This window comes from Dipodomys merriami, unplaced genomic scaffold (assembly GCF_024711535.1).
Source record: "Dipodomys merriami isolate MVZ:Mamm:240054 unplaced genomic scaffold, mDipMer1.0.p SCAF_7, whole genome shotgun sequence".
Lineage (NCBI taxonomy): Eukaryota > Metazoa > Chordata > Mammalia > Rodentia > Heteromyidae > Dipodomys > Dipodomys merriami.
Window position 1 is genome coordinate 67257218 of NW_027206290.1, and position 16962 is coordinate 67274179.

Here is a 16962-nt window from a genome sequence, read left to right on the forward strand (position 1 = left end):
AATGAAAAGTATGGAGAAAGTAGGCTGAGTGTACTAATTACTGTATACTCTTTGAAGTGTATCATGTTATATAGCTGTTCTCAACCTTTACTCCTCCTCAAACTCTGTAAGAAGACAGTGGCACATTCTCACTAGTAACAGGGATTCCTTCATCCATTCATATTCCTATATCTACAATGAGGTCAACCCTAGGGAAACAATTGTGGAATAATTCATTATAAGCCTTATCTTCCATGGGGCTCACTGTCCAGGACTAATTCAGTATGGTAGTTACCCTTCAAGTAAAGAGGACATGACTTCCTAAGGGGCACATGATAATCTTTGGGGGTGGGGTAGGGGTATGAAAGGAAGATGTAAATGGTTTGTATATAACCCTAGAAGTTTGCCATGGCTTACTGGCAACATCTAGCTGGGGAGTAGACTCAGCAGGTGGCTTTCTCCAGGGGCAACCTAACTTTTTTTTTTTTTTATCACTTTTTTAATTTTCTTAGGCTATGATCATTAAATCAGTTATTTAATTTTGAAAGATTTGGATAGAGAACTAACACTGATTTCTGACTGAATCCACTTTACCATTAGGAATACATATAATTCTTTCCACAAAGAATTAAGAAACGGACTGGCAGGCTGATTAGTGTATATATACCAAAGAAGAGATAAATGTGACAAACATGTGAAAAGACATCACAGGTCTTTAGGGAACTAAGAATTAAATCAACAATGGACTATAAGTAAATGCATACCTAGTAGAATAGCCAAAATCTAAAACATAGATATACAAATGTTTCTGTGAACATGAAGCAACAGAAATTCTCATTCATTGCTGGTAGGACTGCAATGTGGTAAAGTCATTTTGAAAAACAATCTGGCAATTCATTTCATTATTTGTATATATGTGTGTGTATGTGTGTGTGTGCAAGTACATGCACACATGTGCAGGTATGTTGGTACTGAGGCTTAAGATCCATTCTCACTTAACCTTTGCACTTACATCTGTTGCTTTAGCACTTAAGCCATACCTCCAATTCCAGCTTTTTGCTGATTAACTGGAAAAGTCTCTTGGATTTGTTTGTCCTAGTTGGCTCTAAACATTGATCCTCAGATCTAAGCTTCCTGAGTAGCTATGATTTATAGGCATGAGCCACTGCAGCTCAGCTAAAACTAAATATACTTTCACCCTATGAGCCAGCAACTACATTTCTTGGTGTTTGCCCAAATGATTGAAGATGCATACTCACACAAAAACTTGGACACATAAGCTGGGCACCAGTGGCTCATGCCTGTAATTGTAGCTACTCAGGTGGTTGAGATCTGAGGATGGTGATTCAAAGCCAGCCCAGGCAAGAAAGTCCGTGAGACTCTTATCTCCAATAAACCACTCAGAAAACTGGAAGTGACACAGTGGCTCAAGTGGTAGAGCACTAGCCTTGAGCTGAAGAGCAGAGGGACAGCATTCAGGCCCAGAGTTCAAGCCCCATGACCGACCAATAACAAACAAACAAACAAACAAAAAACAACAAAAAAACTTGTATAACACATAGATATTTTTAGTAACTTTATTCATGTTAAAATTTGGAAGGAGGGGTTAGAAGCATGGCTCAAGTGGTAGATAGCCTGCCAGTGAGAGTTTGGATCCCAGTCTTAGGCAGGGGGAAAAAAATTACAACAAATCTGGAAGGAACTTGGCATAATGGCTCATGCCTGTAATGCTAGTTACTTGGGAGACAGAGATCAAGGGGATCATGCTTCAAAGTCAACCTAGGTAAAAAGACTCCATTTCAACAAAACTAGCTAAGTGTGATCCATGTATAAGAAAGACTGGAAGTGAAAATGTCTATAACTATTTTGGTATTGTACCTTTCCTATAATTATACCAGTCTTTATTTTCAAATAAGAAGCATGATTTTTTTTGGTGGGGGGGATAGTACTGGGGTTTGAGCTTAAGGACTTGTACTTGCTAGGCAAGCAATCTACTGCCAGAGGGTTGTTTTCAAGATAAGAGTCTTACTTTAGGGGCTGGGAAGGTGGCTCAGTGGTAGAGCGCTTGCCTTGCATGCTTGAGGCCCTGGGTTCAATTCCTCAGCACCACATAAGCAAAAAGAAAAAAGCCGGAAGTGGCGCTGTGGCTCAAGTGGTAGAGCGCAAGCCTTGAGCTGAAGAGCTGAGGGACAGTGCCCAGGCACAGAGTTCAGGCCCCATGACCAGACCCCCCCCCCCCCAAAAAAAGAGTCTTACTTTAAGCATGGAGGGATCTGGACTACATGATCCAATTTTTCTCCCCTCTGTTACTGGGATGATAGCTGTGTGACAAGCCTCAGGCTTGAGAAGGAGTTACATGAACTTTTATGCCCCATTTCTGCCTTCCAAATAGTTAGGATTACAAGCACTGGCTTTGAATTAAAAGTATAATTTTTTAATTTAAAAATTCGGTAACTGTAACCTTTCTGTGTATCACCTTTATAATAACAATAGAAACATCAAGAAACGTTGAAAAGAATGCAGAGCACAAATGTGAAAAACTGATCCCCCAAAATAAAAGAAAGAAAGCTTCAGAAAAAAGCATACTTCAAGAAAAATAATGCAAAGAAAAATAATGCAATGATGGAAGTAAGAAGATCTGTATACATAAGCGAGAGAATAACAGACATTTAAGAAGACCTATGTTCTTACGTTGTCTCCAAGTTATACTCACAGACTCAAATCAGGAAAAGCACAGTGAAAACATCTTGTTTTTTCAGAGAGAAAAGAGAGAGACAGAGATTGAGTGCACATATGTGCACATGCGCACAAGAGAGACAGAGACAGAGAAAGACAGAGACAGAGACAAGAGACAGAGACAGAGACAGAGACAGCTATAGAGAAGAAACAGGGAATCTCTGGAGACTTCCTGATTCCCTCCTGATACACAACTCATCTGCAACCACATCAATTCTTACTTTCCATGGTTGGTCTATTCCAACTATCCCAGAGTGCCTGGTCAGAAAGTAGGGTTGAATCCTTCTCACTCTTAATAGATGTAAACTATTTCTCTATTCTTGAAAACTTTTGCCCAGTGATTCACCAGATTCTTCTTATCCTCCAATCCTGACGTTCTCTTGAATGACTTTAGCCTTCTCTCAGATAACAACCACAACAGATCGGGACCAGCCTCTCAAGTTCCTTGTCTTCCTTAACTCCAAAGACCTCATAGCTCTATTCATCTCGGTGCCCATGATAATAGGTGTGCTCCAGATTCTGTCATTACCCAGAAAACCTCTCATATAGAATCTTAACTTTCCACTATCTGACCACACTTCCTGTTCTCGAAGTTCACTTGGTTATATCTATTATACCGGTTCTCTGACTTCATGTAGCCCTTAAGTCTCTTGAATTTATAGGGGTAGAAAAATGACTAAATGAGAGGCTAGAAGAACTGCCACAAGGTCTGACTTCAGTGGATTGCAATGCTGCATTAAGGAGGACACTCAGTTTGGTAGGGGGATGAGTTTAGCTCTGAGGGTGGAGAATGTGCAGTAGTACAGTACATGTTGTACCTACAAGGGGTGGTGGGAGAAGGGGCAGGATGGCAGATAGGCCAATGATTGAGCAGCTGCCATGGAAGTCAGGCGGAAAGCCAAAGACTGCTAGAGAGCAGCTGTATGAAAGACAAAAGTGGCAACGAGCAAGCCAGGGAGGAGACATCTGACAAGCACAAGAGGCAGGACTAGGTGGGTGTTGATTATAGGAAACTGATACATGCCACCAAGGGAGGGTGGAGGAGGAGCAGCATAATAAAGAGCTGCCAGTGAGAGAAAATGGACTGAAATACTGGAGAGCTTCTGGGAGGTTCTCAAACACTAGAAACTAACTCTCTCTTTAGGTCTTCCTTGGAGAAAGACAATGTAATAACAGAGAGGTCCAAAACAAGGGGAAGAAAAAGACTATAGGGAACTAGAGGCCTGGGAAAGTTGCTTACTCCCATAGATGAAATTCCACAAGGAACAAACTGAGACCACTAGGGCTAGAAAATAGATTCTTAAGTTCTAATGCCTTTAAGTTACACCTAAGGCAAAAATTCAGTTAGGGTCTAGGGTAGAAAAGAGCTCAAAGGCAGGAAAGTTAGTTACATTAGTTCAATGAACAAGTACATAAAAAAGAATTTGAGGGCTGGGAAGGTGGCTCAGTGGTAGAGTGCTTTGCCTTGCATGCATAAGGCCCTGGGTTTGATTCCTCAGTACCACATAAGCAGAAAAAGCTGGAAGTGGCACTGTGGCTCAAGTGATTGGGTACTAGCCTTGAGCTAAAGAGCTGAGGGACAGTGCCCAGGCCCAGAGTTCGAGCCCCATGACCGACAAAAAAAAAAGAAAAGAAAAGAAAAAAAAAAGAAACAAAAGAGAATTTGAGGCTGAGTCCCATGGCTCATATTTGTAATCTTAGCTACTCAGGAGATTGAGATCTCAGGATTACGGTTCAAAGCCAGCCTGGGCAGAAAAGTGTGTGAGACTCTTATCTCCAATAAACTACTCAAAAAAAGCCAGAAGTGGCACTGTGACTCAAGTGACATAGTGCTAACCTTGAGCAAAAGAAGCTCAGGGACAATACCCCAGACACTGAGTTCAAGCTCCAGGATCCACCAAAAGAGAGAGAGAGGAGAGGAGGGGGGGGGGGATTTGGTATAAGCATATTATAGGTTAGTTAAAATAAGAATAATATGGAAAAGTATTTGTTCTGTTTGATGCATAGCACTAGATATGAAACCAAGTATTATTTATTTATTTATTTATTTTTGGGTCCGGTCGTGGGGCCTGAACTAAGGGCCTGGGCGCTGTCCCTCAGCTCTTCAGCTCAAGGCTAGCGCTCTACCACTTGAGCCATAGCGCCACTTCTGGCTTTTTTCTTTTTGCTTATGTGGTGCTGAGGAATCGAACCCAGGACCTCAGGCATGCAAGTCAAGAGCTCTGCCACTGAGCCACCTTCCCAGCCCCAAGTATAATTTATAAAATAAAATAAAACCAGGTAAAGTATAGTTTATAAAATGTATAAAATGAAAATAAAACATATGAGGACAATACAATGAGAGCAATCTATGTACCAAGAAGTTCTTGTTCAACCACTCTGGAAAGCAGTATGGAGGTTCCTCAAAAGACTAAACATAGAGCCTCCTATGACCCAGCAATACCACTTCTGGGCATTTACCCAAATGATCACAAACAAGGCCAAACAAACAAGTTGTGCTATCAGTACAACCATGTTTATCACACCATTATTTACCATAGCTAAGATATGGAACCAAACTAGATGCCCCTCAGTAGATGAATGGATCAAGAAAATGTGGTGTGTGTATATATATAATATGTATACACACATGTGTATGTATATGTATATATGTAAACATGTATAAACACAATGGAATTCTATGCTTCCATCAGAAAGAATGACACCGCCCCATTTGTAAGGAAATGGAAAGACCTGGAAAAAAATCATATTAAGTAAGCCAGACCCAAAGAAATATAGGTCCCATAGTTTCCCTTACTTGCAATCATTAGTATATGTCTAGGATAATCTTATCACATGAGCAGAACAGCTCCATAGCCACATACATATGACTATATAAGATGATGCTAAGTGAAATGAACCCCAAGACATGGACACAAGAGGTTTCCTTTGTTGTTGTTGTTTTTAATGTATTATGTGATTTCTTGTTTCTTTTGTATGGTCTACCCCCTTTGGTATATCCCCTGTTGTCACTGTATTTAATTTTGATACCCTGGTATTGTATATACATTTATCTGATTTTGGGGAGGAAGGGGAACAACAGAATGGTGAGACAAAGGACAATGGGAGAACCAATGCAACAGCAATATTCACAAGACAATATGTTGGAAATGATCTGTACAACTTGGGGGGGGGTTGGGGGGACAAAGTAGGAAAAAAATGAGGAACAGGGTAACAAGTTTGACAAGAAATGTACTTATTACCTTACTTATGTAACTGTAACCCTTCTGTACATCACTTTGACAATAAAAAGGGGAAAAAAAGAAAAAAGTTCTACTGTATGTGTAACTACCATAATCAAAACAACGTAATATTAGGAGGGCAGACAGAAAAATGTAATAAGCTATAGAACCAGAACCAGATTCAAATGTACCAAAACATACTATATACCTGTTTTTGGTGTTCTCTCTCTCTCTCTCTCTCTCTCTCTCTCTCTCTCTCTCTCTCTCTCTCTCTCTCTCTCTCTCTCTCTCTCTCTCTCTCTCTCTCTCTCTCTCTCTCTCTGTCAGTCATGGGGCCTGAACTCTGGGCCTGGGTGTTGTCCCTCAGCTCTTCAGCTAGCACTCTACCACTTGAACCACAGCACCACTTCTGGCTTTTTCTGCTTTTGTGGTACTGAGGAATCAAACCCTGGGCCTCATGCATGCAAAGCAAGCACTCTACCACTGAGCCACCTTCCCAGCCCCACTTTTTTTTTTTCTTGTGCCAGTACTAGGACTTAAACTTTGGGTGCTCTTGTTTTTTTTTTTTTTTTTTTTCCCTTTTCATTCATCATAGCTAAGATTCTACACTGTGCCATGGGTCTAGTCCAGCAGTTAATTGGAGATAAGAATCTCTTGGACTTTTCTGCCCAAGCTAGCTTTGGACTGGGTATATAGCTCAGTGGTACAAATGCAGACACCAGGTTAGATCCAGGGGGAGGAGAGGTAGGGATGTCGGGGAAGAAGGGACGGGTAGTTTCTAATGGTTATACAGAGTCTTCAGTTAGAGAAGATGAAAAAGTTGTGGACATGGATCGCTGTACAACAGTGTAAATGCATTTAATACTGGCACATACACACACACAAAGCAAGAAAGTACTCTGTTTTATTTAATTTTGTACTTACTTGAGCCAGTCTCACTTTATAGCCATGCTCTCTCTCTCTCTCTCGTGTGTGTGTGTGTGTGTGTGTGTGTGTGTGTGTGTGTGTGTGTGTGTGTGTGTGTGTGTGTGTGTGTGTGTGTGTGTGTGTGTGTGTGTGTGTGTGTGTGTGTGTGTGTGTGTGTGTGTGTGTGTGTGTGTTTGTGTTTTCTGGGGGCTTTATTCAAAGCTTATGCCCTATCCCTGATCCTTTGTGCTCACAGCTCCACTTCTGGCTTTTTGGTGGTAATTGGAGATAAGAATTTCACAGACTTTCCTGTCCAGGCTGGCTTCAAACCATATTCCTCAGATCTTAGCCTCCTGAGGAGACAGGATTAAAGGCAAGAGCCACCACTGGCACCTGGCTTCCCACTTCTTTTAATATAGGCATTCCTCGTCCTACGCTCCAGCCTTCTCAGGTATACTGAATTCAGAAGATGATTGTCACTGAAAAGATAATTACATTTCCAGGAGGAAGGTACATATGCCATACAGAGACCACAAGAGGAAGCAGCAGAGTGATTCAAGAGCAAAGGCAACAAGGTAAAAGCCTTCATTGTGGTTTTGGTGGGAAGGAATGGATGAGACAAAGTAGTAAGTTGGCTCAGTGCTGGCTAATTTGAACAATTCCAATGGGTTCTGGGAAAACAGGGAATGTCCTAGGTTGTCTGCTATCTAGTCCTTTGGTTAATCCATCAGGTGGATAATGGCCCAGTGTGTGTGATAATGGAAATGGCTAGGGTCTGGGGTCTGAGGCATGGAGTTTAGTTTAGTTGCATTTGAAAGGCACCCTCAAGCAGGTCAGTACCTGACTGCCTCTAGGAATTAGCTAGTCCTGCTAAAGCAGCACAAACACATGGTTCACACAACACTACAAAAGTCCTGAGACAGAAAAGTAGTCATAGTGATAGAAGACAGACCAACCAGTGTTTTCTGGAGACAGAGGAATGCGTTAATAGGGTACAAGAAAACTTCAAGGAGTGATGAATATGTTCACACTTTGTTGATTGTGGTTTTAATTTCATAATAATAGAATTTATGTTCTAAATGTGTATAATTTATTGTGCCATTTATAAAGTTATTAAAATATAGAAATAATGATAAAAAGATAATAAAAAACACAAACAGGACTAGAAGAATGCCTGCTTAGCATGTACAAGTGATTTACCATTTGAGCAACACATATTATCCTATTTTCTTGAGTGGATTAACAAAACATGACTGGAGTCAGCAGTACAGCCCGGCCTAATATGCATGAAGCTTTGAGTTGGATCACCAGGACTTCAGGTAAAAAGAAAAGACACAAATAAATAAATGAATTTGTGATTGCTTTTGGTTAGTACTGGGATTTGAACTCAAGGTCTCAACTTGCTAGGTAGGTACTCTATCACTTGAGCCACATCCTAGATCCTTTTTTTTTTTAAGTTATTATTTGGGTAGGTCTTATGTATTTGCCTGTGCTGGCCTTGGACTGTGATTCTTCAACCTACAATAGGTTCATAGGTGTGCGCACCACATCCCACGTGTAAGACAGAGTCTCACTAACATTTTGGCCAAGCTGGCCTCAGGATTGAGGTGTGAGTCACCTCGCATAGCCCAAATTCATAATTTAAAAAAATCTTAGGAATAAAAAACAAAACAAAACATCTTTAACCTGAAATAACTTACTGTTTTGTTTTCTAAGACAGAGTTTTGGCTATGTAGCTTAAATCTCTCTGCCTCAGCTTCCTGACTTTTGATATTACAGATCACACCACGTAGACTGGTACCACTATGTCTGGTATCACAGATCTCCCAAAAAGTACTATTTTAAACAACAACATTTAATTTTCTTCAACAACAACAAAACATTAAAAACACTCGCAAAATTAGGAATAAGGCAAAGTGACCTATTATTAACTTTTTTCAATATTCTATGAGATCCTTGCTTTCATACTAAGAAATTGTATTAGTAAAAATTAGGGGTTTGGGAGGGGAAAAAACAGGGAAAAAATGAAGGAAGAGGTGACACTGTTAAAAAAAAATTGTACTCATTACCTGACCTATGTAACTGTAACCCCTCCATATATCACCTTTACAATAAAAATAAACTTAAAAAAAAAAAAAAAAAGAGGGCTGGGAAGGTGGCTCAATGGTAGAGCGCTTGCCTTGCATGCATGAGGCCCTGGGTTGGATTCCTCAGCACCACATAAGCAAAAAGAAAAAAAAGCCGGAAGTGGCGCTGTGGCTCAAGTGGTAGAGCACTAGCCTTGAGCTGAAGAGATGAGAGACAGTGCCCAGGCCCAGAGTTCAGGCCCCACGACCAGACACACCCCCACCCCCCATACCCCCCAGAAAAAAAGACTTGCAGAGAACACACCAATCTAGTTAACTACTGAGGAGAGATGATGATGACCAAGGGGATTGGTGGAAGTACAGGTTTTAGGGTTTGATTAAAATAAACTTATAGCTTTTTTCCTGAAAAAATAAAAAAAGTAGTAAAAATTAGATAGCTTACTGTTACTTTCAGAAAATGATTGTTGACAGGAAACCCACAACAGTGTATATGGGCACATTATTAGAAATTATGGAGTAACCAGAGAAAAGAGAGAGAGACAGAGAGAGAGAGAGACAGAGAGAGAGAATGTGTATGTGTATGTGTTGCTAGGAATGTAATCTCTGTGTACTAGGCAAGTGTTATACAGCTACACTGTCTAGTCTACTAAATGTAGGACTTTTATATCCTAGTAAAAAGTCACTTAGTGAAGAATTAATGATGTGTAAATATTAACAGAGATCAGAGAGAAAGGAAGAGAATGTATATAAGGATGAAAGTAGAAATAGAAAAATGAAAGTTGAATATTTTCAAGATTTCTCTGTGAACCATGCAGCACAGAGAGAGTGCAGGGAGACAGTTTTAGAAGTGGTAAGACTAAATAATGATGCTCTAGAAAATGATAGAAGTTGCTGACTTTGGGCAACCCAGATGAGATGAGACCTACTTTACTAGGATTTTTTCCTAGAAAAATAAGCATTAATAGTTTGGAGAACAAACGTACAGAATAAAAATTTTGCTGGGAGGGGCTGGGAAGGTGGCTCAGTGGTAGAGGGCTTGCCTTGCATGCATGAGGCCCTGGGTTTGATTCCTCAGCACCACATAAGCAAAAAGAAAAAAAGCCGGAGGTGGCCCTTTGGCTCAAGTGAGAGTGCTAGCCTTGAGCTGAGGCACACCACCCAGGCTCAGAGTTCAGGCCCACAACTGGCAAAAACAAAAAAACAAAAACAAAAACCAACCAAAAAAAAAATTTCCTTGCTCCTTTTCTTCCTTCCCTCTTATAGTTAAAAGATGAAAAAGTAAATTAAGTGCTGACTACCTGCTACTTCTTTCTATTTTTCCTTCTCCTTTCTCCATCCCTGTTTTCCTGCACTCCCCCGCCTCTTTTTTTTAAAGACAGGCTCTCTATGTAGCCCAGGATAGCTTGGAACTTCCATCGTGATGGGATTTTAAGTATGCACCTGGAATACTACCCTCTCTTAAGAAGTTACGAATATTTATTTAGCTTATTTGAAACATTCATTATGTCCTACCCAACTGAGAAGAAATTATCTACAGGTAAACTTTATATATAAATTAATATAAATACTTCTTATACTTTGGCTTAAGCATTTGACACAAATTAGGCTGCATGTCACATATCCATTAGATACTGTTAGACACTAACTTCTCTGACTATGACACTAATCAGTGCTAAAACTCTTATCTAGAAGGAGGGATGTTCATGGATTCAGTGTTTGCAGAGTTCCTGCTGAGCTAAACATAGTCCAGTTTGTGCTCCATGGAAAGAGTACATGAGACCAGTATGGGGGAGGGTGGTAGCTTAATTCTCTCACAATGCCTGTGGAAGTCTGGCAGTGATGAAAGCCTAGAAAACTCATGAAAGGCCCTTTTATAACCAGGGTAAATGTGGAACACAAAAGCAAAATCAGATGACCTACTTAAAGCTTTGCTTTTACTGATGAGAATTCATTTTCATTCCAGTTTATAGTCTCTTTCTAGAAAAAGAAAACTTTACATCATAATTAGAAAATTAAGATACAAAAAGCATAACTAATTTTTCCCTCTCAAATACCAGATCAAATCCTAGGGTCTGTGGCCAAAGACAGAAAATAGCCATAAAGCTCTGAATAGGCCTTTCACCTCAGTATAACAACGTCTTCTCTGACTGCTGGACTGTTTAGGAAATTTAAATTGTAAAACTAATCAGACCAGAGTTTTGGGTTAGTGATACCATGAGAGAAAACAAGTTTTGTCAATCTTTCTGGAATGCCTAAAACAAATGAATGGTAAACTCTACTTATAAGATAATGACAGTTCAAATTGCTTTAAAGCAAAGACACACTAAAATTGCTCATTTGTACATTATCTTGTGCCAAGCTGAGGTAACAAGGGAGAAAGCAGTTACTGACTTTGAGGAGCTCACATCTCAGGCATTTTCTTACCCATTTTTTTCATGGTGACCTAAACATTTCAGATATGTCAAATTATTTTCACTCAGGAGATGAATGTGACTTTTCTTCACTTTGATTCAATTGTCTTTTCAAAAGAGAAATAAGATGGAGAGGTTAAAGGTGTGGCTTAGTTGGTAGGGTACTAATCATGAGCAAAGTGTCAGGTACCAAGTTCAAGTCCAGGTCTAACAACAACAACGAGGAGGAGGGGAAAGAAAAAGAAAAAAAGAATCTCAATGACTTTCTTGCCCAGGCTGGCTGTGAACCAAGATCCTTAGATCTCAGTCTCCTGAGTAGCTAGGATTATAGACATGAGCCCAGCACAGTCTGGATTTTGATCCTATTTATGTTTCCTTGTGTCACTGTGATAATAGATACCCATCCATTGTTCTTCTCCTGCAGCTTGGGATGATACATGCTTGCCACTGTCCAGTCAATGGCTGAGGGGAAGTCATGGATTTTTGTGCCCAGGCTGGCTGGCATTAAACATGATTCCTCAATCTCTGTTTCCATGTAGCTAGGATTTCAGGCTTGAGCCACTGCACCTAGCTCTCCACATACTTTTCTGCTGCCATCTAGTCTTCACTCTCTCAACTAACTGATAATGTCTCTTCCTAGTTCTATCAGTCAGGTTTCAGTTTAAACAAAACCTGCTCCACTGTGAATTATGATAGAACTGTTTTTATTCTCTAAGTACTATCACAACAGCCAATTCATAATTTTCACAGAATTTATTAGCTGAATATATATTTACCTGTCAATTATAATCATGACTATGTTCTACTCAGACCAAAGACCAGGTCTGCTCCTATCATAGAACCTACAGAGCATCCAGAAAAATGTCCCACATATAACAGGTGTAATGGGGTGAACTGAGGACTACAGGTCCTGAAAAGCAACTAAGTCTTTGAAATTAGATTAAAATGATTCAAGACTCCTATGCAAAGTCAGAAACAAATATAAATAATATTTAGAATAAAAGAAGATTCTTGCCGGGCGCTGGTGGCTCACGCCTGTAATCCTAGCTACTAAGGAGGCTGAGATCTGAGGATCGCAGTTCAAAGCCAGCCCGGGCAGGAGAGACCGTGAGACTCCTATCTCCAATAAAACCACCAGAAAACCAGAAGTGGCGCTGTAGCTCAAGTGGTAGAGCGCTCGCCTTGAGCTGAAGAGCTAAGGGACAACGCCCAGGCCCAGAGTTCAAGCCCCATGACCGACAAAAAAAAAAAAAAAAAGAAGATTCTTAATCTCAGAAACTCTTTACAAAAATTGTTTTGCTTTCTTTTGGTCTCAGAAACTCTTTACAATTTTTTTCTTTTGTTCTATTTCAGTAAAAAGGTGTCATTATGTAGCCTAGCCTAGACTTGAACTTGCTATGTAACCTCTAACTCAAAATCCTTCAGCATCTGTCTCCTATAATCTGGGATTATAGGTATGTAGCATTATACCCAGCTCTACAAACAAAATTTAAAAGTCAGAGTATGTTTTTTTTAGGGAGACAACATGGGAATCAGTAGAAAGCAAATAGTAATATCCCACAGGATTGTGAATTTTAGCAAAAGAAATTATTACATACCTACAAGAGCCAGACAGACATTCTACAGGGTTCAGTGGCTGAGTGTTTGCCTATACAGATGAGGCCTTGGTTTCAACCCCTAGCATTACGTGAATAGATTAAAGAAAAAAAAAACTAAAAAACTAGATTAGTCTCAAACTCCCTTTTCTGCATAGGAGGCAGGAAATGTTTCTTTCTTCTCTATTTCTCCACATTGTTTTACTAAAATCCATGCTAAAAGTTTTTATTTTAAACATTGGAAGCCTGGGGCTAGTGATTCACACCTGTAATCCTACCTACTCAGGAGACTGAGATCACAGGATCATGGCTGGGAGACAGAGTGTGCAGTAAACTCTGTGAGATTCTTATCTCTAACCACTGAAAAGCTGGAAATGGAGCCATAGCTCCACTTCCATAGCTAGCAAAGTGCTAGCCTTGAACACTCAGGGACAGTGCTTAGGCCCTGAGTTCAAGCCCCAGGACTGGCACACACACAAAATATTAGAATGGAAAGTTTACAACTTTTAAAATCAATACCATAATTGACATAAAGGTCCCAATATATATATATTTAAGAACAGATAAAACATAGCTTAAAGCTGGGTGCTGGTGGCTTACACCTGAAATCCTAGCTACTCAGAAGGTTGAGCTCGGAGGATAGTGGTTCAAAGCTAACACAAGCAGGAAAGTCCATGTGACTACAATTAATCCTTAGAAAACCAGGAGTGGAGCTGTGGCTCAAGGTGGCAGAGTGCTAGACTTGTCCAAAAGAGCTCAGGACTGCTCAGGCCCCAAATTCAAGTCCTATGACAGACAAAACAAAGAAATCAGCAAAAAAAAAAAAAAAAAATATATATATATATATATATACATACATATATACATATATACATATATATATATATATATATATAGAGAGAGAGAGAGAGAGAGAGAGAGAGAGAGCACTTAAGAATTAAATGAACTTGGAGATAAAGGCAAGTATTCAGAATGAAGCAGAAAGGGCAAAAGATAAAGAGAAGTGGGGTGGGAATATGGCTTAGTGGTAGAGTGCTTGCCTAGCATGCATGAAACTCTGGGTTCAATTCCCCAGTACCACATACACAGAAAAAGCTGGAAGTGGTGCTGTGGCTCAAGTGGTAGAGTGTTAGCTAGCCTTGAGTAAAAGAAGCTTAGGGACAGTAACCAGGCTGAGAGTTCAAGCTCCAGGACTGGCAAAAAAAAAAAAAAAAAAAAATACAGAGAGGCATACTGTGAGATAATTTGAATCCCTAATAAAAGGGAAGAGAGAAATGGGACAGAAGAAATATTTAGAGATAGATCTGAAAACATTCTAAAACAGACAAAAGACATCAAACTATACATTTAAGAAGTTCTAAGGACCTCCAAATAGATAAATAAAAAGGCAATCTGTTTCCAGATATACCATAGTAAGACTTCTGAACCCCTTCATAAAAAAAAAAAAAATTAAAGGTAGTCAGAAGGAAAAAACAAAACCACGGGGGAAGGGGGGGGAAGGGGGGGAAGGAGAAGGATTGGGATTGGGGGGGAGGGGGGAGGCTGGGAAGGGATGTGAAGGGTAAACCAAAGGAGGAGGGTGCAATGCTTGGTAAGAAATGTACGCATTATCCTGCCCATGTAATTGTAACCCCTCTGTACAGTATGTTCACAAATAAAATTAAATTAAAAAAAAGAAAAAAAAACACACACAGTGATGAGACTATTTGTGAAGATGACTATAAAAACTCGTATTCCTATACACATACTTTTTACAGTGAGACCTTGCCATTCTTCCTATAAAGTGGTCAAGTTTATTTCCCCATCCCTTTCAGCTGAAATGACCCTGTGACTTGCTTCAATAAAATGCAGCAGAAATGATGGTATGATCTCCAAGCTGACATCTCTTGAAACCTTGCAGCTGTCATTCTGCTTTCTGGAAACACTGCTGTCAGTGTGAAAAGCCTTGGCACACCTTCTTACATGGAGAGAGAGGCCTAAAGAACAGCCAACACTAACTGCCAGACATGTGCTTAAGACAGTCTCAGCTGCAGACAAACCACTAGCTGCCTACAGCTGCCATGAATGACTCCAGTCCAGACAGCAGATGAACTAAACAGATAACTAGAAGAGATTGCTGATTCACAGAATTGTAAGCTAATTAGATTGGATACTGGGGACAGAGCTAGGCAAGTACTCTAAGACTTGAGCCATGCCACAACTCCTAGCCATTTTGTTTCTGAAATAGGGTTTCACTAACTTTTCCCAGTTGGCCGCTAAATTACGACTTGAGCCATGCCACAACTCCTAGCCATTTTGTTTCTGAAATAGGGTTTCACTAACTTTTCCCAGTTGGCCGCTAAATTACGATTCTCCTGCCTTGCTCTCCTGTGTAGCTAGGATTACAGGCAGAGACCACTACCACTGATCAAATGGATTAAACAACTAATTATGGGGATGTTTTGTCATGTAGTAACAGAAAAATGGTAAACATTTTCTTCAAGGAAAAACAATTACACTAACAGCAAATTGTGTATTTAAGTTGCCATATATCAAAGAGATCAATACCACCCATAAATTTTGTATCTTCTGGAAAAAGATGTTTTTAATTGTATGCAGGATAGTCCTATCATGTTAGTCAGAAATCTGACCTTGCTATTGTCTTTAGAGATTAAGTATGTAAGTGGTGCTGTAGCTCAAGTGGTAGAGCGCTCGCCATGAGTTGAAGAGCTGAGGGACAACGCCCAGGCCCAGAGTTCAAGCCCCACGACTGACAAAAAACAAACAAACAAAAAAAAACTATATAGAGATTAAGTATGGCTTAAAGAGAAGTCTATTAGTGACAAGACAACAGGGGTAGGAATTCGTGATATTTTTTTGTTTTTCTTGGCAGTCCTAGTCTCTTGAACTCAAGGCCTGGGTACTGTCCTTGAGCTTTTGTGCTCAAGGCTTGCCCTCTACCACTTTGAGCCAAGGCTCTTCTTTTGACTTTTGGTAGTTAATTGGAGAGATCAGAATTTCATAAGACTTTTCTGCCCAGGCTGGATCTGAACCAAAATCCTCAGATCTCAGCCTCTGTAGCTAGGATTATAGTGCCTAACTTAGTATTTATCTTTTTTTCTTTAAATTTATTTAAAAAACTAAAATTGTTATTATAAAGGTGATGTACAGAGGGGTTACAGTTATATAAATCAGGTAAAGAGTACACTTCTCTTTGAACAATGTCATCCTTTCCCTCACTCTCTCAATATTTACCTTTTAAATTGGTGAACTTTGAGTCAAATAGACTACCTTTCCAATCTGCTCAATGTCTGAACAGAAGAAAGAGTTGACCTCCTCCTCAAGAGAGGAAATTCTCCAACAGTCCTTCGGATTCAAACCACCACTCCTTTCTGAGTGTCCAGATCTCTACAAGTCAATTCCTTAAACCTGTAAGTATTTACAGACAGTTCCTGACTTGGCTTTGCTTGACTTAGGAGTTTTTCAGTTTTATAATGTAGAGAAAACATAGCCGTGCAACCCCTGCATTCACTTTCACTAAATATTCAATAAATTACATGAGAAATTGAACACTTCATTATAACACAGGCTCTGTGTTACATGATTTTGCCCAATCATGTGCTTTGGTAGCACATGTATTAACATTAGAAAAATAAGGAGATTAGCATGGTCTCTTGTAGGAATGACACACAAACTTGTGAAGCATTCCATATTTTTTTCGCCCATATGTGAAGTTAAATCTAGTTTACAGAATTGGGGATTTAGCTCAGTGGAAGAGCACTTGCCTGGCAAGTGCCTGGCAAAGCCCTGAGTTCTGCCCTCCTCCGCTCTGGGAAAAAAAAAGCTAGATCTAATTTATCAAGATATATGTAAACATATAAAGAAGCATCTGCATACATACACAAATATGTTAAGGAAAGTATGGGTACATACAGGGGAGAATTCCAATGGTGTAACCTCTTTGAACAACTAAATTTATAGTCTAACAAAATGGAACTTGGAAGCTGGGCGCTGGTGGCTCATGCCTGTAATCCTACTTAGGAGGCTG

At 39.9% G+C, this 16962-nt stretch overlaps 1 protein-coding gene and 1 pseudogene across 2 annotated transcripts in view; one reads left to right on the forward strand and one right to left on the reverse strand.

The window, feature by feature from the left end:
• Ptpra (protein tyrosine phosphatase receptor type A) overlaps positions 1-16962 on the reverse strand; it is a 121122-nt gene that overhangs the window by 65708 nt on the left and 38452 nt on the right. The gene's annotated exons all lie outside the window — the stretch shown is intronic.
• LOC138817439 (U6 spliceosomal RNA) lies at positions 16533-16631 on the forward strand (annotated as a pseudogene).